The sequence below is a fragment of the Pezoporus flaviventris genome, unplaced genomic scaffold, assembly GCF_033815535.1.
Source record: "Pezoporus flaviventris isolate CSIRO_AGI_PZ_B2104156 unplaced genomic scaffold, CSIRO_AGI_Pfla_v1 ptg000007l, whole genome shotgun sequence".
Classification (NCBI taxonomy): domain Eukaryota; kingdom Metazoa; phylum Chordata; class Aves; order Psittaciformes; family Psittacidae; genus Pezoporus; species Pezoporus flaviventris.
The window spans coordinates 85,405,150-85,426,623 of NW_026892555.1; the positions used below are offsets into that span (position 1 = coordinate 85,405,150).

Consider the following 21,474-nt stretch of genomic DNA (forward strand, 5'->3'; position numbering starts at 1 on the left):
CCCACCTGGGGACTATCCCGCAGCCTAATCCGGCAAGGGGAGGAAGCTAAGGCCCCCCCCTCTAATCTCTTCCGCACTGTTATTCTTTCGTAAATGTTTTTTTCTTGCGTAAAGGCACAGGCGACCGCCTATCAGTTCCTTCAAACTTGCCCTTTCTTCCCCCTCACCCCTTTCCTCGCAGACCCCCCTGAATCCGGCCGAGAAATCAGCACAGAGAAAGGAGGAGTGAGAGGGGGAGCGAGAGAGACCACTCCTTTTCCAGCTGGGCTCTGTCCACCCGTCATCTGGGCAGGAGGCGCTGCTGCAGCGGCACCAGCTTTGGCCCCGCAGCGACACCGTTTACTGCTTCCGTGGGGTTCCCTCGTTCCCGCAGGCACCGGTCTGCCCGGGGGTCCCCCGGACAGCCCTGGGCCAAGGGGATCGGCTGCCAGCCCGCAGCTCCGTCTGTGCGCCCCGGGGCTCACTGGTACTCATGCCACCGGGTGTGGGCATGTGTGTGTGTGAGGGGGTTGCCCTCCCTACGGAGCCCCAGGCAGGGTGCCTGCTGCTCCTCAAGCCTGCGACACCTCCAGTTTTTAATATTTCTCGCTACCCCTTCCCACTCCCATATAAAACGCAATTAATTTAATAAGCAACAGGGGTCTAGTCCCAGAACCAGTGATGTGGCCCCGTCCGTCTCCCCGGGTTGTGCTCCCCCCATCCCGGTGCAGCGTTGGTCACGCGTGCTGGCCAACGTTTTGCTACAGGAAGGTGGGGGTCGGAGGGGGAGGGAGGAGAGATGCTGGCGGAGGCACAGGCCCGCTCCCAGATGATAGAAGAGGCTCCAGGATCAAACTGGAGACGCAGGGAGGACGGCGGCAGGAAGAGGGGCAGAGCAGACAGAGATGCTGGACCAAAGGCACAGGGGTGGGAAGGACGCGGGCAGAGCTGGACGCCGTTGTCAGCGTGCCTGCAGCGCTGTGTGTGTGTGCCTGTGCGTCCGTCTGTCTCCAGTGCAGCTCCGTGCTGAGAACTCGCTGGTGGGTACAGGCAGGGAGGGGGTGGGGCTGGTCCCAGACAGTGACCTGCAGTTGAGTGGAAGCAGGCTTTTTCCATCAAACTGCCTGGATACCACACACAGAGCCCAAGTGTCAGTTTACTGCCCTGAGCCCGGCTCCTTTTCCCTAAGCTCCACAGTAATTAGACAAAGAAAACCTAAATTAACTGAACAGGCGTCGACAGCTTCCTCCAGATCACCACTGCTACATACATGGGAATGTGTCCGAAAATGGCTCGATTGTATCTGAGGATCAGCTAAGAAAAACACTACCAAGCCCTGCAATGTTTACTACACATTTTTTAATAGAAAAAATAATCGCCCGGTTGATAGACCGTGTTTACCTTTCCCGAGGCATCGATTTAAATTGTTCCCATCGTAAAAAAGAAAATATCTATCTATCTATCTATCTATCTATCTATCTATCTATCTATCTGTTCTTCTTTTTTCTAATTTATTTCGTCTCTCTTTTCCTGGAGGGTCAGGGAGGCCGACGTGCCTGACCGCGTTGTAACGACCTATTCTGAAGATTTTTTTTCAAATATCCATGTGTTTATACATAAACATCCTTTCCCGCTCTAGAACGGCAAACGAGTATGCTTTTTCGCCTTCTGTGGAGAGACGTCTGTCTGAATGTCACCTTGGATGACATGTCCAAGTAATTTCTGCGATCGTCAGGAGGCTAAAAGTATTAAAGGCAAGGAAAGGGGGACGTTGCCTGGACATCACTCTAACCTGCCCCTTTTCAGACAGTTAGTTTTGATCATTAACAGCCAAGCGGGAAGATGCATTTACTGCCAACACAGATGTCACGATATACGTAGGTTTCGTTGCTTTCTCCGCTGTGCGAAACAGGGCAGACAAGAGCAAAGCCGAGCAGGGCAGCCCTGTATAGAGGAGCCTCAGGCTGCTTCAGTCGCGGCTTGTCACAGCCCTGACAGGAGAATCGGGGGTTACACTATCTATCAGTCAACTACTTTCTACCTGTTAGCAACGTCCTGTTCTTCGCAGCAGACGCTTGTTTGAACCATCATTAAGAAGTCTCCAAGACATAGTCCTGAGACTTTGAAAGGTGGTTTTAAATGCCTCTGATTAAACAGAAGTGCATTTGCTGTTTGGTGGAGATGTTTATTTTGGTTGGTGTATCCATTTCTAAGCTGATCCCAGCTTTGGAGCACAACTGGTTTGTTTTACCAAAGTATACGGAAATTAAACTTTTTGGCAGATTTGGTTACTCAGATGTTGTTCTATAATCATCGTTTTTATTCTAGGAAATCTCTTCATTATTGCGGTTTCAGTTTCATGTTCATAACACAGACCCCTCTGCTTCGTGGGCTAAATGAAGTAAGTTAGACTAAACCAGTTAAGAAAATGGGAGACAAATATGAAAGATAAATGTTTACGGTTATTTTGGAGTCCCTATGTTTTTCCACTTTTTGTTCTTTTTCTGTTCTTTTCCTCCCCTTTTTTAACTGCGTGCTTCAGGCTCTTTCCTCTCCTCTGAGTTCCTGCAGATGAGAAGCGTTTTTTCAATTAAAGCCGAGACTGAAACTTAAACAAATCCCTCCAGTATTGTAAAAGTGCGTTTCCTTAAGCCCTGGAGGATTTTCCTCCAACTGTCAGTTTCAGGGTGCCTGGATTTAGATCTCGATCTCCAGCGGCTGACAAACAGAGACCCCTTTCCGCATGAGGGGCATGCGGGCATTTGAAGGAGCTGGAGGAGCCGAGCAGCCGCAGCGGAGAGCCCGGCCCCGGCAGCCCTGGGCGACCGCCTGGGGAACGGGGGTAGAGGGGAGGGCAGCAGGGGGAGCAGAAAGGCCAGGAATTGGAAGGGACTCTCAGAGGTCTGGCCCCGTCCTTTGTACTGCTCCCGGGACCTCTTGACTTCTCGGGACCTCTGGCAGTAGCCGTGCGATCCCGATGTTTGTTTGGAGAGGTTTTTCCGCTTCTTTTTTTGCCCCCCCCCCTTTTTTTTTTTTTTTTTTTTTGCGTACGCAACGGGCAACAGGCGTGACTCTTTTTATAGACGTCTCTCTGAAGACTGCTATCAGATAGGACCCTTCTTCTCAGTTCCTGTTGAAAGGTCGGTCTCTCTCTGCGTTCTCGAGGCAGAGGAAAAGGGGACATGGTCAAGGCACCCAAGTGGTTGAGACATCTCTCATCTCAAGGGCAGAAGAGGACATTCAGTGCAAACGCAGGGGCCTACTTCACCTTGAAGGAAAAAAAAAAAACCGCCAAAAGCATCACCAGACGTGCTCCCTGCACGGAGACGGCACCTATCTCCTAGTGTGTTGCTACCACAGTGTTACCTGGAATATCACCACATGGGTTTGGCCGGCTTCCCGTGAAGATACCTTGGGACAATTTTCAGCACAGCCTAGATGTGGGGGGAGCTAAGCCTGGTGGAGGTCAGGATGCCTCCATGAAGGTAGCGATCGCGAATATTGTAGGGCCATGCCTTTCCCTTTCCTCCCTGCTGCATAGCTCTCCCATGCGGAGCAGCTTTGCTCAGCGCCCGAGGATGAAGGGAAAGATCAGGCAAGAGACAAAGTGTAGGCGAGAAGCAGCAGAGAAACAAGAATCTATTCGCCTTTAGTGAAGTGTTTTCCAGGGGGAAATTTGCCTCAGCAGGTGGGAGAAGAGACAACATCCTCTCCCATGCTGGACACGCAGGTCCACGGATCCCGGGAGTGTGCCGGCAGGGAGTCCGCATTCCGCGGACCCCGGGGCCGCAAGACCCCTCCGAAGGGGAGTGCAAGCACTGAGCAAAGGAAGTGAGAAGACATCTTCCTCCCAGACACGTTCTAATGAAGAGACCAGACGTTTGGTCTCTTCAATGGGCGGAAAAGAGTTTCTTAGCTTTTAAACTTTCCGGGAGGCACTTACAACCTAAGATTTTGTTGCTACCTTGACCCTCCATCCCTCCCAACACCCCAAGGCTACCTTCATCCCTTGCGTCCAATCCCGCCCTAATCACCGCACTGGAACTGTGACCGAAAGGCACTCTGCGAGCCCGAGGTGTCCACCCTCCATCCGGGCTCACTAAGCCCAGGGTTCAACAAAGCCAACTTGCACCCAGCCGCAGGGGTCTGCTGGGAGTGCCAGGGGTGTCTGTCGTGATCCAGCGGACTGCCCGTTCCTTTGCCTTCTACATGCTTTCACCACGAGCTGGTGAGACACAGGAGGAAGGCGGCTCAGATGGGGCGTAACGCAGAGGCTCCGACTGATGTAGGGGATCTGGCCGCCCGGCAGATACTGCCGATGTTGAACAGCCCCCTCGGAGCTGCGAGGACATCGCGGCGATCAAACCTATTACAGGCTCCGCGTATATTAATAGCGTCGGGTTTGTACGTGTCAGCTCCCCAGAACTTCCACCCAATGTTTTGTGTGGGTAGACTTTGCTTTTCCTATAGCCAGGTGACAACGTTAAAGATTTTACCCCCTCCCGGCTCTGCAGAGCTCCGACTGAACTTCCCGGAGCATCAAAATAAACCCCCTACAGCGGTCAGGATATAGGTCACCTCTCTAAAAGGAAACACAACCCTTCCAAAAATATAAAACATCTTTGACGTAAAAAAAAAAAAAAGAAAGAAAAACCTCCCAAGCCAAAACAAAACTCTTTTGTCTCCGAGCATCCTCTTGCCGGTGTAAATAAAACGTGACCGGCGCGGGGTAAAACAAGAAGCGGGATGTTTCGAGATCAGAGCAGAGCGGCGAGATGCCCGCAGAGCACGGGCAGCGGAGCAGGCAGCTGCGGGCAGGTGGAGAGTTAGGGGCAGGCCCTGGCTCAGGCGGGCCATGCGAAACAGATGGGTGTCTGACCTGATCGCCCCCACCCCGCATATCCAGGTCGGGTGTCGGTGGTAAAGGTCGCGCAAGAGCCAGCAGAGACCCCGGGGCTCTTGGGGTTCGTCGTTTCGCTGCAAGGCTGGCAGGAGAGCCCCCGCTCCCGAACAGCTCCGCATACCCCACTGACAGCCGCGAGTACGGGCAAACACGGGTTGGCCCGAGATCTGAACACACGGGACGTTTTTGACTGGCTTCTCCCCCGCCCAAATTTACATTCCGATCAAATGAGATTTCTGGTTTTACACATTGTCAATAATTTTCATACATGCGCCGACCTTAATTACTTTTCATACCATTCGCGGCAGACAAATATTTTCAGTGGGGCGAGGGAGCCAGCCGTGCCCCCGGCTCTGGCGGAGGGCTGCGCTTTTCCCCCCCTCGCCCCCGCTCCCCGGGACAACCCCTCCATTCCCCACGCCCTCTGGCCTCCGCCGCTCCAAACAGCATCCCTTTCCCTCAGAAACACGCATGAAAAGCTCAGGGAAACGCTCCCGGCGCCAAGCAGGGGGTCTCCGCGGGTGGGCAGCGAGGGGAGAGCCAGGCGGGGGGCTGGCTGGGGTGATAGGCATCTCGGTAGCATCCAAAGGGGTATGGGTTGGTTCTAATTTCAGAGGAAGAAGGGCCTAGAGCTATGTCCGCAGTCACCTTCCTGGCCCCTCCGGGCGGCCCTGCGCGCCCCTCACCCGCGTCGCAGCTGTGCCCGCGGGCCGAGGAGCCGGACTCGCCCGCAGCCCCTGCCCCGCTGCCGAGGAAGGCACTAATCAGGAGCAGGTTTCCTCGCTCTCTCCTTTTCTTCCCCCGCCTTCCCTCCCTCCCCAGTACCCCCTTCTCCTTTCGTGAGAGGTTTGCATTAATTTTTAAGTAAAGCCCATAAAACATAACGACCCACTCAAAGGTAGGGCCGAGTTACTGAGTGCCGGATTATTACATGATTTATGAACATAGTTTGGAAAAAAGTAATAATCCAAGCTCGCACCTCAGGAGCGGGGTCTGCCAAAGCTGGGCACGCCTGCGGCCTCACCACCTCCCGCCTCGGCCACCCCCTTTAGGGCCGGTTCGTAATGCCGGGGCAGGAGACCGTAACCCCATGTTTACATACACCTATCTGCCTGTTTGTCTACCTATCTATAAATCCTTTGGGGGGGGGGTGGGGGGGGTGGTATTTTCTTACAGGCTGCTTCTCCCTCCCCCTTTTCACATCGGTCGCTCCAAAGCCCTGGGTCTGCTACGATCCCCCACATGGTCAAAGGAGGAGGATGAGGGTGATGGCACCTTCGGGGTTCTCCCCCCTCCATCACCCTTTCTTTCCCTCCTCCATCCGGGAGGCTTTTATTGATGAGCTGCCTCCGAGCCCCCGCAAGAAATGTCCCTGAAGGGTTTAGACAATTCATCAGCCATCACTTTCGGTATCTGCTTCCTCCCTTTCAAATACCATCCTCGCACACCACGCTAGGAGAAGGAGGAGGAGCATACTTGAGACCAGAACAGCTACATAATCAACGTCAAAAGTGATACCACTGACCTTTTGGAAACATAGAGTCGGGGCCAAAAAGCACTCCATTTGATTTACTTTTCCTCTTTAAAAAAAATATATCTTTTATATATAGATTTTATATATTTTTTAACTTTCACTGCCACAATAGATACACCAGCATTTCTTGCTTCCCTAGATTCACCAGGGCTCTGCGGCATAACAGACCCACCTCTTCCATCGCAACAGAGGAGGGGAGACAGCAAAAAAAGGGAAGAAGTGACGCTTCAAAACGATGTCCCTTCGGACACTGGGGTGGCTCTCGTCGGAGCCGCAGTGTCTCCGTGACGGGGGGGGGACGGACCGGGAACCCCGGACCCCCCGATGCGCTCCGGGGGAGACCCTCGCCCCCCGTGGCGCCGGCCCGGGCTTTCCGCTGGGTGGCGCTGGGCTCCTGGAAATGGGGTTCTGGCCCCGCCTCACCTGCAGGGGCAGAGGTAGGGTTAGGGGCATCCCCCATCTCCCTGAGCTCCCTCCATCCCCCGAGCCCCTGCCCCACCTTCCTCCCCCGTGTGCTCCTTTCCCTAGCAGTTCCTGAGGTGGTCAATTTAAAAAATACATCTATATCGGGGGTGATTTTCTCGCCCCTCCTGCCTCCTCACATGAATTGCGTCACTGCATGGAGAGGAAGAAGGGGGACCCCTCCAACCCCGGCCATTTCAAAGGCCCACTTGTTTGTCATCCCTGCCGGTAACGCTAGACATGCCTGCTTCTTACCACGAAAATAAATTCCCTGGCTGACAGGCGGAAAGGGGCAGCGAGCTGTTGCACGGGGGCCATGAGGACACCCCCCCCCCCCCTTCAATCACGGCCCTCCCCGCAGCCAGGCGGGGTTTAAATGAGCGAAAACTCTAGCCTCGGATTTGTCCCAGGGCAGGGTAATATTCTCTGCTTATAAAGACCTGCGATGCCTTTTAAACGCGAGGCTGACATCACACTTACGTTATTAAAACTTCGAGGAGAGGGGTTTTATTGCTTGGACCGAAGGGAGAGGAAGAGCGAGATTTGTTGGAGGGTTCAGGTCACATGGCCAGACATAAACCCCTTGCTCTGGGGCTGGGCAGTGAATAGGGTCTCTGTGAGTCAGAGGCTCCTTCTCTCACAGCCGAAAGGGGTTCCCGGGTGCCAGGCACTCCGGAGCGAAGGCTGCTTCTCCCCCTAGACCTCCTCAGTGCAACCTCGCGTCGGGACTTCCTGGAAGGGGAAAACACTTGCGGCTGCTTGGGAACGAAAAGCCGTCTGAATGGCACGAGGGAAGAGGCAGAATAGATGTCCAGATCAAAGCAGTAATGAAGGCGTTGTACACCTCTTCTGTGCAACCAAACCACCTTTAAAGCTGTATGTACATGCAAAGCAACGTGTCTCTTGAGGTGCCAGATACAGTTAAATCTCTTTTGCTTCCTTGATTATCAGTCTCCAGAAAAACATAAATGCAAATTACCCCACAAACAAACAAAACAAACCCAGTAGAACGGGTTTAAGGGATAATTTTCCCTTTCTTTTCCTTTTTTTCCCCTTGTCCTGTAATTCTACATGAAAAAAAAATTTCCACTTTCCTGCCCCTTCGAGAATACTGTCCTTCCTTTGCTATTGCATGTGAGGATGCTTGTCTTTCCTTGAGTCAGTACATGGGGTGTACTTAACCACTACAGTAGCACATTATTAGCAGGTGGGCTGCCTTGAACACTCTCTTGAGACCTGCCCTTGCCCACCACTTGCAGCAAGGCTGGTGTAGGTGGGCACCTTAGTGGCACTGCCTGTGGTCTGGGTTTTCAGGCCACTGGGCTAGAAAGGGGCTCATGGAGTCCCTTGGTTTGGGAAATGATGGCGTGTGGATGCAATGGTGAGTTCCTAGTGTGTGGCGCTGGGCTAGATGTGGGCTTCTATCTGCAAGTGTTTCTTCCTTTATTACTGGTTAAAGGCTGCTGATGGAGACTGAGAGGATAAAGGCAGACCTTCCCAGAAGTAAAGCAGAATCTGCATCAGAAGGGAACTGCTGTGGAGTCAGACAAAAGCAGCAAGGTGGGCACCCACAGGCATGCTGACAAAGGGAATGTTAGACATGGCACGGGGATTTGGCCAGAGGTGTGGGAGGAAGGCCTGGTCAGCAGATCCCAGCACTTCCCAAGCTAAGGACATACATTCTGTAATCTCACTGTAGAAGGATTCCTTTTCTAGATGTACCTCCACTCACCAGGCAGTGAGGCTAGGGTGTGCAGCAGGGATCTACAGATGCTTTTTCAGCACAACAAATAATACCCAGTGGTGGACACTGTGTGTCTCTGATCCAGTCTGCACATGAAAACAGACCTCTGTCCTGCCTGCCCTTCACCAGAGGCTCTGCTATGGGAATCATAGTATGCACTTTCATGGGGTAGGGGCTTTGTTTCCTGCGTTCTGGTAAGACATTAGCTAAAGTGTCAGAGTCCCATCTAATGGGTAGCCTACCACGCTTATGGCTAATCATGCCTCTGATTACCTCAACAAATGAGACACAGTGGCTTGGAGGCTTTGAAGACATATGAGAGAGAACAGAGAAAGAAATGAAACAGCAGCCACAGAGTGGGTGAGAGGCAGTGACTTCCCACGAGTAAGGCAGTGCAGCTCTGCTGCTCCACGTGGTACAGGGGATACAATGTCCCATGTGCAGTTATTCAAATCCTGCTGTTAACTTGAATTAGGCTTTTTCCTCTCCTACTCCTCCTGTTCTCAAAAAGAAGAGAAAAAAAAACCAACCCCAAATGAAACAAAACAACAATAAAAAAGCTCCCCAACCCAGTGGACCTTGGTGGAGAAGGAGCGTATCTGTTTAACAGAAAACACATCTTCTGCCCTCCAAATTGAATCTTATTACAAACTCAATCTGGGAAATGCTGGACCCATGAGGACATGCCCTTTTCTCCAGGTTAAAAGAATGCTAGTGGAGCAACTGATTGGAAGATTAAGCTGCTGCCAAAGTTGTCCTGCCAGTAACTAATTTATTCTCCAAAGGATAACTCATTCCAACTCTCAATATCTGCAGTGTGGATCCAGAGGGAAATTTGGCTCAGAGGAGGTAGCATGTTCAAGTCTCTGAGCTTCATGTGGAAATATGAATCAGGGGGGTAGAGACATGCCATTGCCTTTAAAAGTTTGAGTACTTGTAGTACTCTGACTGGTGCAACTCACTGGGACATTTGGCTGTAAAAATAACTAGTGGTGGTACTTGTGCACATCCAGGTAATGTCTCAATGGCTGGTTTTCTTTTCAGTCTGTCTCTAGTTTTATTCTAAAGTTATTTTTTCTCAAGAGGCTGGATCTAGCCCTGTAAAGTGGCACATTCCCAGACGAAAGTTAGGCACAACAGGCTTTTTATTAATTACATAGATCCTAACTGGAAAACCATAAACTGTTTTATATATAATGATGTAGATATACATGTTTACATGTACGTACATATACGTACAACCTTTACCTGTGTATATTCATATATATAGCACATACCTAAAACATACATATTCATATATATAGAATATATATAAAACATTAATATAAACTCACTAGTAGGTGCAGTCCAGCCTGGCTTGCTATGTGTTAAAGGAACTAGTGGCATGTACAATTACTTTTCTTACCCTGATGTTTCCTTCACCTGAAGCTTGCTCCAGTTCCATCAGGGTCCATACAAGTTGTCTTTCCTTCCGCGGCAGTAGAGTTACATTTGCAGCATCCTGTGGGTCACTGAATGATGTCAGGGTGACCAACACAGAGGTGAAGTCTCAGCCAACCCATTTTGAAAATGGCATTAATAATGGCATGAGGGGGGTCCAATGTAACTGCATTTGTGCTGGCAGACTAGATGCATTTATTATCTCTGCTTTAGGTGAAAAAGATGTGGCAGAGTGTTTTCTATACAGGTGAATGGGTGATGTCTTTGGTGTGATGTGAGAGAAACTTGCCTAATTTGCGCAGTTGCTCACCTTCCCCATACATACTGCTGTCTTTTGGGGCTTCTAATGCATGTTATGATGGCACAGAGAAATTCTCAGATTTGAAGGACTTTTTCAATCCTGACTTTCATTACCAGTTGTCATTTGAGTAGACCACTAGGCGCCCCTTACTGCTGACAAGTTGTCTGCTTGATCTAGTAAGGCTAGATCGAGCAGATCTAGCTAGATCTGGTGAGGAAGCAAGCCCAGCAGCAGAAGGAGGGAGGAGAGTTGAAAGACTGAGAGGAAAGTGAACTCACCAGAACAGCTGTTCAGAGCAAGGAAAGGTGTAAAAGCTTACATGACCAGAGAAGCCAATGCTAAAACTAAACCTCTGCTCTAAACCCAGAACAATCTTGCTGGGCAGGACAATAGGATTATTTCTTATTCTGTTGTCCTTGATATTCCACTCACTTCCACTGCTATAAACAAGGAGTAATTCAGCTAAGTTAATGAAATTGCATTAGTGCTAGTCTGGTATACAGATCTTATTGAAACCAATAGAAATATTACTGCTAACATGAGTAAAAGCAGGAATAACCCCCCCTTAAAGCTTTCCACCATTTTGCATGTTATTTATATAGCAGCATTAATCAGTAGTAATATCTCAGTGCTATTGGAACAATGCAGAGGCATTGAAAAAAATGGAAGTGGTGCAGTTATTTTTGGGCTCGTGCCATTGGGTGCAGTCCATTTCTGCGGCCATGAGCTGGTTCCCCATGAAACCACAATGAGAGGGTGTTCGACTGGCCTTGCTGTCAGGAGCTGGGGTGGAGTTTGAAGTAGCTGACAAGTGCATTAGAAAAAATAAATATAAATGGAATGCTTGGGAAGTTAGCTCAGCCAGAGCTAGAAAATCATTTGGACTGCTGTGAGAAGGAATATTTGAAAAAGTGATTTAGTAGGAAAATGCTTGGATTGGCTATTAATCCCCAGTGCTGAGCACATTTTTCTATATTTCTGTAATTATATTATTGCCAGCTACTGTGGGACAAATGACAAACAACATTTGGTCACAAAGCTGTTTCAGAGTGGTGGAAAAATCACTATAGCAGCAATTAAAATGCTTAAAGCCAAAGAAGAAAACAGCATGCAGTGATCGAGTGAAACAGAGCACACTGTACTGTCAACGTTTTTTCCCTTCCAGTTTTAAATACAGCAGTGCCAGTCTCAGTTGTGTGACTTAGAGTAAGTGCTTTCTCAGGGGGTTCTTGCAGCCTCTCCTGACCCATCAAACTCAGAAGCGCTTTTGCCTCAGAGTTTGATTGAACCTGTATGAAGCTTCATGTGTCTACAGCTGTAGTTCTGATGAAAAATACACATTTCAATTGATGTTTCAGCATTTTTGATAAAATATCTTTAGAATTAGGAAACTGAAAATACTTTTGTTTGCTTGTTTGTTCCTATGTGTAGTTCTTTGCTCTCCCACTTTTTTCCTGATTTTCTTCCTTTTTTTTTCCCTTCTTTTTCAAGTGAATAAACAGAGAATTAAAACACAGTGGTGAAAACTGTTTCCAATTTGTCTTACTTCTGAACACTTTATGCATATACATAATTTATAGGTTTACCCAGATAACTCTTGAATAAAAATAAAGATCCCACAGTTACCTATGTATATATATATATAATTTTAGACCCAACACGTATGAAGAAACATGGGTGGATGTTTTCAAATCAAGCCATTCAATTTTTTTCAGTTTAGACAGAACCGTTTAAAAGGTCTGTTCAATAGCTGAGGCGTATACATCAGTTGAATGATTACCTTTAAACTTTTGAAACTATATTTCAGCAACAATTTCCTTGTCTACAACTTTACAAGGCTGTAAATAGCCCCTGTGTGCATAATGAATTCTGACATCATAGGCCAGGGTTCTTATACACAGCAGGTTTTCCAGAACTTTTATTAGCAAGTTACACCTTGAGGCGAAACTAAACCCCCCAACTTTCTATTATAAATGTTACAATAAAATGTTCCTTTGAGTTTTCCTAAAGCTCAATGTTCCTTCTTTCTTCCCATTCCAAGTCATTCTTTCTGCAGTGTATACGGATTTGATACAGTCAGATTACATGGAAAATGTGTTTTGCTGCAGACATATTGGATATTAGGTATTGTTACAAGGCATTTTTTATGGCTAGGCTTGCAGGACCAGTGTAACAAGGTGATAAAGAAAAAGATTCCTTGCTCTTACAATGCAATACTGTAGTCATGGCTATTGCTATTCCTGCATGATGCATGTGCGCTGATTTTATTTGTACAAGTGCTGGGTGCAACGAAGCTCCAGTATGTTACAACTGGGGACTGGGAGAAGAAAGAGTCAAATGATTTTTCAGAACATTGAAGAGACATAGGCAGGGATGATCTTGCAATGAAACTGTTCCTTGTAGCCTGCCTGTGTTTCTTTTCACCCACTGTTGTGGTTAGGCCACCTAACAGTGATGTTCTTGGTTCATATGTGCAACACCACAAAGCTGATGCAGCTATATTAGGTCTTTGTCCTCTGCATTTCCACAGTGTGGTGCACAGCAAAGCCAGGCTTTCAGAATATGTACACATCAAACTAGATAAAATACTGTTGTACATGTGATTTCCTTTTGAACGTTAGTGCATTCCTGGCAGCTAGAAGTGATTACAATTAGAGAAAATGAACAGAAACCCCTTTTGTCCTCCGCATTGCCACTAGGCAAGTCACTTCAGCATAGATTTCTGGACAGTAGGCTAGCTCAGGTGATGGGGATGTTTGAATTAGTTAAGAAAGTGCTTCAATATATGCTGGTTGCTAACCATAGGCTTTAAATATTTTCTGAAGCAGACTGCAAGCCTAGGTGAAAAATGCAAATGGTGGCATGTCCTTACTGCATAACTTCGCACAGCCCTTCCTGCTCAGAAAGGATTTAGTGACAGCATGACCAACACTTCACTGTGCACCAGAATAAGGAATAAGACTAAGACTAAAACTAAGATTAAGAAATAAGAAACTTAGGGAAGGTGCACATGTTTGTTCTTGCAGTTTGCCTTTGAAGGTTTTTGTACAGACATCTGCTTACTGAATGTGTGATGCTGTCAAGTAGCCATGCAACCACCCCCACTGCTGTTTTTAACACAAGTTTCCCCCTAATTTTCCATTCTGTATATGCTTCTATGTTTCTGGATCTCTCCTAGTCTGAATTACTGTATTTCTTACCTATGCAATACATGAGTCTCACCTACACACTATGCATCTAAGGCAAAAGGGCTCTATCTGAACATTCCCTTTGGGCCTTTGGGTTGAGAAGCTGTGGACAGTGCAGAGCCACTTTCTCTTTGGATTCCATTTCACCCAGGTCTGTAGAAAAGCAGAATTCTCATGTGAGAGGATCAAGGCAAGTGTAGGAAGCACGATGTCCCACAGCTAACACCTGGGCTCCTATGGAGCTGCAAAATTCACTGCAAATCTCTGTCAGGCAATGGATTTTCTAGCAAACTGATACTTCTCTCCTTTTACAGAATCATTAAGCAAACATCAAAAATGATGAGAGTTTTGCTTGGCCCGTTTCCTATGGCAGCAAAGCATCTTCCTAGCATTGCCCCTCCTCCTCCCCAACATACTGTATGTTTCATTGTTGTTGAACTAGGTTATCTAGAGGTCAGTAGGCTAACAGGGTGTTTGGATTTCCTAAAATTGTGCCTGTCCTTAAACGTGGCAAAGTGGATTGTTTACATACCACCCCTTGAACCTGGACCGCACACTAAAAGCTGCACACAATGCTGCTATTTCTGATTCTGTGCTCCCTTCCCCCTAGATGTAGGTATTTCAGCTTTCAGGGGGGGCTCATTAAGGTTCATAAAACACAGCAAAGAAACTGGCTGGAGACACTCGTAATTCTACAGGTCCACCATGTGGGATATGCAGTAAATAAATAAATAAAAGCATAGCTAGAAAGAGATGTCCTCAATAAAAGACTTAATTGAAAGCAGCCCTGATGGTCAAAATGGTATCGAGAGGAAGGAACTACTGTGACACTCAGGTTTGCGTTTGTTTCCTCCGACACTGATTTCCTGTATGGCTTTGAGCGAGGCACTTAATTTCTTCAGAGGTCCATTTCCTACCCATAAAATGGGGATAATAAGACTGCTTTTCTTTTATTGTCTTTTATCTTACCTATTTGGACTGTGAGTCCTTCTGCACAGGGCTTGTCTCTAACTAGCTAACTGCTGTGGTTTAACTAACACTATGCATCCGAATGGTTGTTTTAAGGTACCAGTGTTACACTGTCAGAAGCCAGGCAGTATCTTTGCTCTTTTCTGCTGCTCTGGGGTTTAAGAGGGTTTTATTATCAAGTGCAGGACTGGGTGTTAGATTCTGTTCTTCTTCGTAGGCCAGCCAGAAAGCCCCTTTGCAAGAGCTCACTTCAGTCACTGAGACCAATGTGGGGGCTTGATTGAGAACTACTTTATTCTTATTTACCCCAGTGTACTTCCACTGAAATAATTTCAGTGGTTTTACAGGTTTTGCTTTTTTATTTTCTTCTGTGTTTTCTCAGTAAAAATATACCCATCAAAGACTGGCCCAACTCATATTTTAAACTGGAAACTTTCCACTAATGTCAACAGCTTTGGACTGACTACTAGAAACAAGAAAGAACCTACTCCAAAAATAATTTTTAACTTCTAAACTAGTTATAACCATGAAAAAGCCCTAGTTGCAGGGAGTGACATTTGTATGGCTTTGTGCTCTTCTTAAATTCAATATTCAATCTCAATCTTAACTTTGGCTTCTGTTCCATCTTGAAAATATAGCATGTGCACATAATATTCATTGTACGTTTCCTTTTCTGCCATAATAGCAATAGAAATCCCACATTACAAGTTCACTTACTTGGGATTGTGACCCAAGCATTATATGTAAGAAAGACAATAGGTGTATGGGACTGAAATTTTGGGGCAGAAAAGTCAGGAGTTAGTTTTGGAAATGCTGAAATATCATAGGAATTTTCAAAATTTCTATGTCTGCCTCAAGGGTACAGAAAGTTAAGGAACTCTTACTGGAATACTGAAAAACATGTACTAAATTAAGCTTATGAGGTTCACATCATTCTGTCTTTTTGTTACAGCTTCATATTCTTTCCCTTCTTCTGTGCATGCCTGGTACCCAGCTGGGAACCACCCAGGATCACTGTGGTGAGCACCAAGTAGTTCAAGGAATCCATCTGCATTCTGAAGAAGTGGACTATGTGGCAAAATAGTAGCCATTCCTTACAGCTAATGCCTATCATGTCCACTTTTAATTGTGCCTGCATCAGAAGAGTGCAGAAAAGGTTGCTATAACATTAGGAATTACAATAGGGACTAAGAACCTAGTATCCACCCCAAACATACATTATATAAACATGAGGAACCACTTAAGGACCACCCCCTGCCTGCTATGCTGAAGAGACTGGTCTAAGAAAACATAAAGAAGGTGGATACAAATGTTCTGAGCCTGAACAGCACAGTTATTTTCAATATACTGCTGATTAAGGCAAACCATGAAAACAAGGATGGGCCAAACACTGAGGTTGTGACTGTGTTGGGGGGCTTTCTATGGCTTGCAAGCAGAGGGGTTGTTGTAGTGCTTGTGTGTAACTTTTAGAACTAAATGGCTAATGAGTAGATGTAGTGTGAGTTGTCCCTATGTCTTCTGGTTAATCTGGAAAAGACAGGAGTTATCTTTAGCAGAAAGTGGTCTGTCTGAAGGTCATTGTTGATTGTGTTTTGGAGCATACGGTTTAGTTCTTGGTATCTTTGAAGTTAAAGTTGAGTGATTCTTTATTACTATGCTGTTAACTAAAACTAATTGAGGCAGAGGGTGTAAGACAAGTAATGGTTTTCAGGGAACCTCTGAAGGACTTTTCCCAGAAGGAGAAGGAGGTGCCATGAGTGCACTGGCTAAAATACTGAGAGAAGAAGGGTTGTTGTTGGACAGAGGGGCTGTTGGTGATTTGTGGCTGCCTTCTGAAGGGAACTAGCCCTCAGACTGCTTCCCTGTTGTTCTGGCTAGTAGGACAGATCCTTAGGCCACAATTGGAGATACTTCCATTCCCGTCATGGGAAGATGAGCTGTAATGGTGTTCCTCTGAGTGCTTTTAATTAGGTCAGTTCAGAGGTCCCACAACCAGGTGTGACTCTTCCCAGGCTAGAAATAAGTCTGAAGCTTAGGAAAGTCACAACTTCTGTCACTACTTTAAGCAGAGAGCCAGGCAGGGATTGATAGATGCCAGAGGGGAATGATGCTGAGCAAAGGGGCCTAACAGAGTTGCTCTGATCTAGGCTTGAAGGGAGAAGTCATAAGAGTCCACATGTAAATGAGTATCCTGGCACCTGTGGAAGGGATAGTGGGGAGCTGTATGGAAGCCATTAGAGAAACAGGACTGAGAGCAATAGGGCAGTGAGCTGAGCACTTGACATCTCTCTACACTAATGCCAAGAGTATGACAACAAAAAAGAAGAATTCAAAGCTTTAGACCACAGCCAAAGCTATGATATAAGAGGTATCACAGAGGCCTGGCAGATGGGTTGTATGACTGCTATATTAGAATGAATTGCTTTGGAAGAAAGATGGGGAAACGTAAGGGAAGAGTTGCACTTCATGCCAAGAATACAAATACTTTCTCCAGAGGAGAAGGGATGAGTGGCAAGTTTACTGACTGCTTCTGGGTAATAAAAGATCCAGAAGTCTCTTGGAGGTCAGAAAACTGAGTGGAGAGGTTTTATTAAAAAATATAACACGACAAAACTAATCAAATTGTTGGAGAGTGCTGAGAATATTTAACTGTGTAGGAATGTGGAGAAGGCAGTAAAAGAAGATGTCATTATATTTCTGGCTTTTATTGTTTGGAGGAACTCACAAAGAAGCTGAAGTTCTGAGGAAATTTAAATGAAGAGGATCACCTGAAATAGCTTGAAAACGGTGGTAGTGGAGCACCTGGCCTCCAAGGAAATGAATATGTTAAAGCAATAGAGGGTGACAATAGACTTGAAAAAAAGTAGTCCTAAATAGGCTACTTAGTGGGACTGCTTTGAGAAGATACCTGGCTTCTAGATCAAAGAAAGTAATGAGTATTAACTGATTTGTTTCCCACTTCTTTGCTCCTTTTCAGTTCTAAGCATCTATTTCCCCTCTTACAACACTGGTTCTGTGTACCACTGAATTTGTCTGTCATCTTGAGGTTTTTAGCATTTTCTGTATCCATAAAATACATAAACATCCAGGGTTAAAGAAATAATTTTACAAATTGCCTTAACAAAGGTATTCAATTATCAAGATGGGGATGTGTGTGAAAGGTAAGTCATAATTTCCTTCTACTCATGAACCCAGCCTGATTAATTTATTTTGGTCTACTTAACACTTAGCCTACAAAAGTGATTTCAAAAGATCCTCCAGTCTGTCACTGCCAGTGTGCTCTCCTCTGGGAGTGGAAACATGAGCAGCAGCCAGGTGTGTCCTGGTGTTATCTTAAAAGGCACCTGCAGGCTGCAGTGTTGCCTTGATTATCTGCACACCTCTACAGACGCTCTGCTTAGTTTTGCTCATAATGGTTGTACCCATCACCGGCTGTAGAGACGGGGGAAAGCCAGCAGAAGAGACTAGTCAGATATTTCGGTCACTGTTGTTCAAGTTAATGGGAGGGAAGAATAATGTGGGTGTTTTGTCAGTTCCATGAGTGTTTTTGTTTCTACCATGTGGCTCTATGAGACACAGTGTGTAAGGGATGGTGATGTTCCTGTTGGAAGGTAAACCCATCTTGGCTTAGAAATGGCCTTTTTCTGCAAGCATCAAACTATTCCCTCTGATCAAAAGGTGTTCAGCTTTGTGTTCAAGTAGAATAGATTACTTTTCCTTCCATTTGAAAGCATGTATGTAGTGTCTTAAGACCAGAATGAAGGTCAGATATCTTCTGAAGGCATAGCTTCCACTTTTGTAAGGGTGGATGATGGAAAAGAGATTGTGTTGAATCTGAGCTTCCCAGTCTGTGTAGGAAAAGGTGAGCATGTCTCTTCTTCGATGCCAGTGTGATTTTGCTTGGCTCAGGGCAAAAGTATCACACTTGCTGGGTCAGATTTGGAAGTCATGGCATCAGAAGATGGGGTACCCCCAGTTCCCTATAGAAGCGAGCACCTAGGCAGGTTCTTGGTAAATTCAGTCCCCAGATCTGGTGCAGGCACAAATCAAGGCATGCAGCCCACCTTGCTGTGCCACTGGTCTCTGCTCTGCTGAGTGGGAACCAAAAGGAATTAGTTTGATGCTTTGCTGGAGTCCCAGGCTATTCAGTGCTATTATGAATTCTACTATCTAGAAAGCAGTTGAACAAGAAGAAATGATGCTTTACTGAAAGGTGACCCTGTTACAGCTGACCTGATGAATTTGCCAGATAGTGTTTCTATGTTTGGATTGTGTTGTAGAGAAGCATTGTGCAGTCAGTCCTTGGATGAAGCCAGGCTTAGGGTTTACGAAGTACATTGCGCGGACTGTGGGCTGAAGGAGAAATTATGAATCTAGAGAGCTCAAGGATGTTTTATCAGTCTTGAGTGGTGTGACTGTCAGACCTGGGGGTGGAGATCTGAATGTTGCAACAAAGTCAGAAGTCTAGAAAACAAGCAAAATCCTGTGGGAGTCTGCCCAGTGGGGCATCCCTGCTCAGTTGCAAGGAGACTTCCGGTGGGAGCAAAACAAAGCACCTGTATCCTACCAGCCTAATCTAATGGCCCTTGGGTTATTAGAAAAGGCAATTAACAGTTGGACCCTTTCCACATTCATCACAATAGTCAAGAGACTGTAGATTTTTATTGTATTCTGAGGTGAGTTCCTCCCCCCTCCTCCACCCATAAAGTATGTTGACTCTGTTATATTATTGTTAACTACTACAGAGCAGTGCTTCCACAATGAGATACTTTTTTAACCAGGTCTTGCAAATTGATCCCTGCCAAGTCAGTTTGAAGTCTTTGTTTTGCTGCTTTTGCAGGAGTCTTGTGTTTTCCGGTAAATGTTCAGGATAATGCCTTTTTTTTTTGACTATAGTATTTTCCCACTGAGCTGTGTCTTGTCCACAGTCCTTAACATACCTAAAGGAAGGGGTGGGAAAAAAAAAAAAGCAGAGTCCTCACCTGCAAGCATACAAATAAACTGTTCCACTAGGGTGTCCACTTCTATCCAAAGGGCTTCCTGATGGACACGGCTGCGCTTACAGCTGAGAACTTTATTTCCATGCTGCAGATGTCATCTTCCTGTTATGAGTCATGTGTTTTGCATTTTTCTTCACATAAAAAAAATGCATAGGTCTAGATATATCCACCCGAATCTGAACTGCTTGTGATACTGCCTGCAACTCCTGCTAGGCCTGGCTGCATAGGTCAACGTTTCCAGAACTGATATACCTAAGAAGCATTTGAACCCATATTTTGAAATTTGAATTGGTGGCCAGCTTTTTTTTTTTTTTTCTTTGAAAGGATCTAAAGGAGATGTTACTATCACCAAAATCAGTGCCAGCTCCGAGTTCTCAGGTCTGACAGGAACAAATGCCTGTTTTTGTTTCCTCCACAGCTCCACTCCAGTTCCACAAAAATCTGAAAGGAAATTCTGCAACATGGAAAATACTAGATGTCTGACTCAAAGCATGTTGAAATGCAGGCAAATCACTATGATGGGCTTTGGATCAGGTCCTAAGTAAACTAATTCTTGAACTGTCACCTCTGGTCATAATGGCCCTTTATTCTGTCTTTTTAATGGCAAATGATTTTGTTATAAAAAGCCTTATGTAATTTCTGGCATGGTTAGACCTCATATACGAAAGGTGTGTAATCTTAGAAATGCTCTAGCTGGTTTCTTAGGTTGTGTAACAAATAATTATGGAATCTCGCTGAGTCTTGCTTTATTATTATAGAGCTCCAGGCTTTTACCCCCAGTTGCTTTACATGCTTGTTAATATTTAAGCTATCTTGTAGCTTGGGTAATTTGTAATGACTTTTTTGTTACTGAAGCTAATATTAAACAAAAGTTGTTGGGGGAAAAGCGAAAGGTGTGATGGATGAGTTGTTTTTCTGAAAGTGCTTTTCCTAATTTTAATAGCTTTTGGCTGATTTGCAAATACAAATACGAAATAGAAAGCTCTTCCAAAGCTTTTCTTGTGCGCTTCTCTGGCTAATCAGGAATGCCCAGCACCACTCTTCTCAGCAGATTGGGCAATGGTGGACAAGCAAGTTTGCCAGGAAGAATACTCTTGTATGAAATGTAGATACCTCTTAAAGATGGTGGTTTTGCATACTAAAACTAAAGCTCTAGCCAAAACACTATTAAAACGGAGGAGGTCTTCTGACTACAGAAAGCATCCAGGCCTGTAGAGAGGGCCCAAAGACTTCAGCCACCCTTTGCTATAAAACAAGGTGGAAAAGACAGTTCTTGTTCCTGCTGCTTTTGTCCCATCCTGCTGAACCATTGAATCTTTCTCTGTCTGCACCAATTAAAACCCAAGAATTTTCTAGTTACATCTGTGGTCTCTCTTCAGGATCAGAAAAAACAGAAAAATTTTGTGTAAAATTGGAGTAAGTCTTGAGCTGGGCTGGTGCTTCTGCTTGCACAGGTGGTAGCCAAGGCTTCAAGAATGGTATGTGCAACTACAAATGATCCTGGTATCACGTGGAGGGCTTCAGGCATGACTCGCTAACCTCGCCCTGCTTCCACCAGTTTTCATGGTGGCCTTCAAGGGGAGCTGAGGTCAGTGTGCTGCATGACTACAAAATCCCATATTGCTTACTTAAAGACAAAGGGACAGAGCTACACACCTAATAGTGGTGACATACATAGGTCCAAGCTGACCTGCTAAAGTTGGGATATGTCTGGCTTTTTGATATACAACTCAAATGGTTAAAAACTCGTCATAATAGTTCAGGTAGGCTCTGAAACAACACAACACAGGAGTGAGACTTTAATTTTCTTATGAAAACCAAAGATCCAAAGCTAGTTCCAGTTGAAAAAAACTTGTAGCATCAGGTACAGATAATTTGTTCATGAATACCAATTTATATTTATTTGGATAATACGTGTCCGTGGTATACTCAGCACTCAAATCCTGTACGTAGT

The 21,474-nt window shown here is 46.0% G+C and overlaps 1 long non-coding RNA gene across 1 annotated transcript; it reads left to right on the forward strand.

Annotated features, from left to right (window-relative positions):
* Nucleotides 1–17,241: 17,241 nt before the first annotated feature.
* LOC133266416 (uncharacterized) lies at nucleotides 17,242–20,517 on the forward strand. The gene is made up of 2 exons (XR_009742389.1): nucleotides 17,242–17,449; nucleotides 19,939–20,517. It is a non-coding gene; the product is annotated as an uncharacterized LOC133266416 (long non-coding RNA).
* The last annotated feature ends 957 nt before the right edge of the window (nucleotides 20,518–21,474 follow it).